Raw genomic sequence first — 7,278 nt, 5'->3', positions numbered from 1 at the left:
GGATTATATTTCACTAAAAAACGATCTAATATGCATGTCCACATAATTATGCATTATTATAATATTTTAAAAAACACGCTGTATTTTAAAGAACATACATTAAGAAGCAGATTTTATTAGATTTATATTTTAAATAAGACAAAATTTGGATTTTACAGCAGTAATATTATTGTATCTCTACAGTTTAAACATGTAATAAGCTTTGCCCCTGCACAGAGTGGATAATGAAACAAATGGAATAATCATAAATACATTATTTCATAGTTATTACTTCCCCCTCCTCATTGCTTTATTATTGTAGCTCTAGTAATAAATAATAATGTAAGGATTCTGGATCAGCACCGTGATGCCCATAGTATATACAGTATTCTGAAGAAGGTCTAAAATGTCACTGTGTGTGCGTGCATGTGTGTGTTTTATGTATATGGATTTTTTTTTAAAATTATTACTCATGATATAACATTATCCAGACATGGCTGGTAAGGACATGAGGAGGAAACAGCAGGAGCTGCGTGAGGCTACTAAAGGCAGGGCTATAACATTTTTCTGTCATCATTTTATTATAGATTAAGTGCAGGAGTTGTTAGGTGTGGATAATTAGATTATAGTTTATTGCAATAGCAAGTTGTGCCTTGTTCTCAGACAGACAGCAAGTGGAGAGTGATATATGAAATGATGGGATGGAAGGAAGAAGAGAAGCAAAGAGTGATTCACAGGCAAGACATCCAAGCGCTGTCACCAATCTTTGCATTTTGTTATTATCTCATGATACTTGTTTAATCAGCTACCATCTCTCTTATGGACTTTTTACTGTCTACAGTCTCAGATCAACACAGCCCTGCCCTCCAGCACTATCAGCAGCAACCCCTCAACAGCAACATTGTACCCATCAGGTAAAACATAGGCTACGTTTGCTTTGCCTTGTCGCCACCTCACAACAGTGATATAGTAATAATGGATTGGATTTATATAGCGCTTTTCAAGGCACCCAAAGCGCTTTACAATGCCACTATTCATTCACTCTCGCATTCATACACTGGTGGAGGCAAGCTACGGTTGTAGCCACAGCTGCCCTGGGGCAGACTGACAGAAGCGAGGCTGCCATTTCACGCCATCGGCCCCTCTGGCCAGCACCAGTAGGCAAGTAGGGTAAAGTGTCTTGCCCAAGGACACAACGACCAGGACAGAGAGCCCACGGATCGAACCGGCGACCTTCCGGTTACAGATACGCTTCCCAACCCCCTGAGCCACGGTCGCCCGCGATGCGATTCCATATTAGATTCTTGATGAATGTGTGTTGTTGTTATTCAGCCTGGTTCAATGTGCCCCTTTTTAACTTTGAGCACCCGCCCCTTTAAATGTCTCTGCACGGCCCTGCTAGGTTGCAGCAGACACAGAGGGCACAAGGGAGCGGACACACGAGCACAAACACTGGGAGAAGACACGGAGTGGAAGTCGGGAGCACACGGGGATGTATTATTGTGTGTACAGTTTTCACTGTAAATAAAGAGCACTGTTTGCATTCAAAGGAGCTTGCAAAGAAAAGCGTCTGGACTTCTTTAAGTTGCTTGAAGACGTTTCACCTCTCATCCGAGAAGCTTCTTCAGTTCTAAGGTCAAATGGTGGAGAGTCCCAGATATAAACCTAGTGGGAGTTTCCCCCCACAGAGGGACAAAAGGACCCCTGATGATCCTCTAATCGCCTGAGCCAAGGTGTGAAACTGGGCGTGGGTCCCAATCAGCCAGAGTTTCGGGTGAGTTCATTGTGAAACCTGGCCCCACCTTATCATGCGAATTCCTGAGGTCAGATGGCCCAGGATGTGAGTGGGCGTTAAGGCGTCTGGGAAGGATCTCAAAACTGAATTATAGATAGCAGAGAGTTGGTGTCGTAAACCCCGCCTCTGTTCAAAGATGGTCGCTCACAGTGGACATAGATGGCTTCTTTCACTCCTCTTTCAAACCATCTGTCCTCTCTGTCCAAAATGTGAACATTGGCATCCTCAAAAGAGTGACCTTTATCCTTAAGATGCAGATGGACTGCTGAGTCTTGTCCTGTGGAGGTGGCTCTTCTGTGTTGTGCCATGCGCTTGTGAAGTGGCTGTTTGGTCTCTCCAATGTAGAGGTCTGTGCATTCCTCGCTGCACTGTACAGCATACACCACATTGTTAAGTTTGTGTTTTGGCGTTTTGTCTTTTGGGTGAACCAGTTTTTGTCTGAGCGTGTTGCTGGGTCTGAAATGCACCGGGATGTTTGCATTGCAGAGTACTGCGACTGGATCCTCCTTCCCCCACATCCCCACGGTCTGCCAACACAGACCGTGACACCCAAACAGACAAAAAACAAACTAAAACCCAGCAACAAACAACTTAAACATAAAAAATAATAAAGAAAGAACAATACAGTATCCACATCTGAACCAAAGAGTAAAACAGTGAAATGTGGATCGTTAAACATTAGTTCTCTCTCTTCTTTTCTGTCCAAAATGAAACAGTTCAGGAGGGCGTCCGCGTGACCAGCGGCTGAGGTTACCGAGCAGGTCCGGTGGCCGACCACGTGTAAGGCAGTGGCGGCGAGTGAGCAGGTCCGGAGGTCGACCCCGCTAGCAACGAAGTCCCGTCAGTGGCCTGGAAGGTGGCCACTGACACCAAATCAGACGTGGACGAGGAGAGGAGTTGGTCTGGAGAAGACTGAACTGACTGGGCTACAGGTGACTGGGCTACTGTGGGTGAGGCTAATGGCTGAGCTGATGGTTGGGCTAGAGATGGTGACAGTGCTGCAGCCTGAGATAATAAACCGGGTGTTTGAGCTGGGAATAGGTCTGCTAATTTAACCAGGGATTGCGCTAGTGCCTGAAAAGCTGGGTTGGGAGAAGGATGAGGTGGATAAAGTGATAGACTTGTAGGTGGACAGGCTAGCTCTTCCGAACCTCCAGTGTGTGAGGAGAATGGCTGGAGAGCATCAGCTGAGCCTCTAAGGAGGTCAGGTGGGATCCTGGCCGCTCTCATCCTGGGCGCTGGGACGGGCACGGGAGGTGGCTGGACACCAGTCACCCCCACCCGAGGAACAGGGGTCCGTTCTTCGTACCTCGCTAAGTAAGTTAGCTGGGCAGAGACTACAAGCCCATTATCATCAATGGAGCTCCAGTGGAGAGGGTGCAGTCCTTCAAGTATCTTGGTGTCCACATCTCCTCAGACCTGACTAGAGATGGCACGATACCACTTTTTTATGTCCGATACCGATACCGATATCATAAATTTGGATATCTGCCGATACCGATATGAATCCGATATAGTGTTTTTTAATCAACAAAGCTGTTTTTTAAATATCTTGCTGCATTTTGTATAAGTTCATACTCAAGTTTAAAACAACAACTACACTAAAGCTATTCTGTTATACCTGTATGCAAAAAAAAATATTTCATAGTTCAGCAATACTGATCAATCTAATAAACTTAAACCTACACCATCCTCCCTATTCTGGTATTTTAAAGAGTACTTAGCATAAATATTAAGCAACCTAACTAATAGGGTTCCAACTCCCAGCAACAACAAAAATAAATAAATAAAAAATAGGGAACCACCCCTCACGCTCCACCTCATGATGCTTAATCGACGTAATCAACCTTAATTTGATGCAGTGTGAAAAAAAATGCACAGAAATCAATTATTTTTCAAGAAATATTAAATAGATTCAACATCTTTCTTCAACAAAATTGCAGACTGCACAGATGGTACCTTCCCAAAGGAAAAAGTACTATAGCTTACTAGGGTATATACAGTATATATATATTAGACTTAATAGTCACTATATACAGTAATGGACTTCTATTCATTTTGCATCAAATTAAAACTTTGGGTGTCAGATAATTATTTATTAAAAGCTCGACATTTTAAATGAGAATAAGAAAGAAAAGTATGTCTTTGTGCCCCCTTTTCCCTGTTAATGCCCTATTGGCCCCCCTGGCTAAACTTTGCTAGATCCGCCCCTGCACAGTTACCAGCGTCAGCTACGTAGAAAAAGATCCTGGAGTAGAAAGTAATATTAAATAAATTCTAACAACAGCTTATCAAGCTTAAACGTGCTGCTGTTGTTTATCCGCTGGTTTCCTCTTTCTGGTGCAAAGTGGGCCAAAAGCAAACTAGAGACACGGACTCCCGACAGAAAAGCCGATCAGCTGATCGTTAAGCAGTTTCATGATTGAAGTAGCAGCAAGAAGAGGCAGTCGCTTGTTAAGCTTAACGCAGGAATGCTTTACAAACATTCAGAGATGGACTTACACACTTGCTTTACTTCTCTCGGGGATAACTTTGTCGGAGATGAAATGCCGGGTTGCTAGCGAAGCTCCAAATGCTATCCAGACCACCGACCGGTCCTGCATGCCACAGCCGCTCTATCACGTGATGCATACTGCTCTGACGTGCTAACGTTCTGAGGTGAGTTACGGCGTGTCGCAAGTTTTGTGAGCTGCTTTCGTGATATTTAATGGATCGGATTACATTTTTTTATTTTTCTCCGATATCCGATCCAGTAATTTAGGTCAGTATCGGACCGATACCGATACGTAATATCGGATCGGTCCATCTCTAGTATATACTATATGTATATATATATATATATATATTGTTAAAAGTCCGCTTGTTCATTGTAACTGTTTATACTACGTTACCCATGATGCACCTCGGTATCTGTACTTCCAGTTGGGAACGTGTTCAGTGCAGTTCTGCACAGATGGGAGGTGTGTCGGAGGATAACGTATTTACTTGCATTCCTGTGTGAGTTAATACTGTGTGCGTGCTTACCATGTGAGTATTGTAAGATGAGAGTGATGCTTGTTTGACTTTATCTGTGTAATTTGCTACGTAAGAGGCTAGTCCCGTTGCTATCGCTAAGATATGTTTTTTGACCTACTACAGGCAGGCTTGTGTTCAGCCCAGATTTCATTCCATATATGACTTACTGTCAAGCATTGTGGTTGTAGGTGGATGTAACTATTTACTATGTTTATTCTCTGAAGCGTTGTAATCTGCAGAGGTCTGGTTTGCCAATGTATATCCGAGCCAGAAATTCATTTATGGTCTTAGGGTGCCATCTAGTGGCCATGAGGTTATGGCAGATTGTATAACATTACGCTGGAAACCCACAGTACTGTAGAAGGGGTACACTGCTATCCATAGTGGTTAATACAAATGTTTGTTTTTCTGTTTACAGATGACCACACACACCCATATACACACTCACGCCCCCTTTACCTGCATGTGAATACTGTAATGCCTCCCTACCAACGCTGTACATCCTGTTGATGTCATCTGCCACCTCCTTAGTAAAGTTATTTGAACTACATCACTGTGGAGTACCATTCCTTCTGACCGAGGACGACTCAGTTGAAGCGTGATCGGCAATCAGTGCAAACATACATTACAAGTGGTCCTTCGAGCCGGAGTTCGCCTTGGCTGAGTTAATGAGATGGCAAACCCTCAGGATAGAGGTGCATCGAATAGCCCCCGTCCAGCGCGGGAGAAGAAACTTCCGGGACATCTGGTGGACTATGAGCACAACCTAACTGAGCCACCCGAGCCATCTAGAGCTCCAAGTAGTTCAAGCAGCTCCGATTATGAAGAGGATGAGAGATGGCAGAAGATGGAATCAGTTTGGAGCAGTGTCCTCCAACACATGACTCAACTGCAAGTGTCTATGGAGGAAACTCGTGGGACATTACTAAAGCGGGTGGAGCGTTTGGAGCAAGCTTCTAAACCTGGCAGTCCTCTTCCCCCAGAAACAGGAGCGTTAGAACAACCCCAACGTATTTCCTCCATAACAGAAGTTGCACCACTACAACCTAGCAATGAGGTGTTACATGATACCACAGAGCCACTAACTGTGCTAGTAAGTCCCTCAAAGCAGGGCACCACAACACCTGCAAACATGCCAACGCCAGCAGAAACATCTGCTCCATCACCTCCCCGTAAAGTGAGCCTTCACATTCAGCCAGTGCTGCACCCTGCCACTTATGTAGCCGCATCAACGCCACTCAGGAGACCTGGACGATGCACTGCTGAACCCTTCTCATATCAGCGATCGGAACATCAGCCCCTGATAAACAGGCCAGGCCAGGTGCAGCTATTACATTCTGCATCCCCAGCTGATCAGCCACTACAACATGCTCATCTTTCAGTGCACCAGCTATCACGGGCTGTGGACCCAATGAGTCTGCAGCAGATGTCACATCCCGCTGCTCCTGTCGTCCAAGTCAGACATCCAGCTAACCCTGTGTACTTGCAGCCACCTTCAGGTCCACCAGCGCCTGTGCCCCAGCCATCACAGTGGGCAGAAGCTCATCACCCTGTGCCCACCATACTGCATCCTGAAGCTTTGCCCGATCCAGCTGGCAAATACTATGTTCCTTATCCCTCAGGATGTAACTATTCATCATCTTCCTCTGCCGAACACCATAATCCACAGGCTGCCACAATTTACCCAGCAGGAACGCCTCTACCAAACCTGATGGAGATGATGGTGGCGTCTTCATATGGCATTCCAAAGCCTAAGCTGGTGATCTTCCGGTCGGGGAGAGAGAGTGACTTCGCCTTATTAAAGAAAGGGCTGGACAGCACCTTAGGGCCATAGTCTCATCTGGGAGAAGATTACAAGTATCAGGTCCTACTAGATCATCTAGAGCATCCCAGCGCCCTACAGGTAGCCAAGCGCTACATTCACGACCGCACTCCCTACACTAGTGCAATGAGGGCGCTAGAGCAGAGGTATGGACAACCAAGGCAGTTAGTCCAAAGTGAGCTTAGCACTATATTAAACTGCCCCCCTATTAGAGCCGGCGATTCTCAAGCTATTGAAGACCTCTCCCTGTCGGTGTCCAGCCTGGTTGGGCTTCTCAGTACCATGGATGAAGTAGCAGCCAGTGAGCTTCATTGTGGTTCACATGTGGACAGACTGCTTACCAAGCTCCCTCTGAACTACAGGGACAACTTCATCGAGTACTGTATCACCCGGGGGATCATCCGCAGTGGCAGCAGCCGAACATACAATATGTACGACTTCTCAGAATGGCTCGAACGGAAATCCCAAGTCCTTCAGCTATCCAGACAAGCCTCTCAAATGCCCCCGGACAAGCCACGTCCAGAGAAGAACCTACTCAAAGCCTCAGCAGGGCTCAAGCCACACAACAGATCTGCTTCCATCTACTACGGCCCAAATCCAGCCCAAGCCAAGCTAAACCAGGAGGGAGAATCTACAGCTCCAGATCCGACAGTCCATCCTAAGAAGA

At 45.7% G+C, this 7,278-nt stretch overlaps 1 long non-coding RNA gene across 1 annotated transcript; it reads left to right on the top strand.

The window, feature by feature from the left end:
- The first annotated feature begins 4,696 nt into the window (after window positions 1-4,696).
- On the top strand, window positions 4,697-5,339 carry LOC113006929 (uncharacterized). Its single transcript, XR_003269824.2, has 2 exons — window positions 4,697-4,801; window positions 5,208-5,339. It is a non-coding gene; the product is annotated as an uncharacterized LOC113006929 (long non-coding RNA).
- The last annotated feature ends 1,939 nt before the right edge of the window (window positions 5,340-7,278 follow it).

The sequence above is a fragment of the Astatotilapia calliptera genome, chromosome 15 (genome assembly GCF_964374335.1).
Source record: "Astatotilapia calliptera chromosome 15, fAstCal68.1, whole genome shotgun sequence".
Lineage (NCBI taxonomy): Eukaryota > Metazoa > Chordata > Actinopteri > Cichliformes > Cichlidae > Astatotilapia > Astatotilapia calliptera.
The sequence above is the reverse complement of the archived record's forward strand: the minus strand, read 5'-3'. Positions and strand labels throughout refer to the sequence as shown.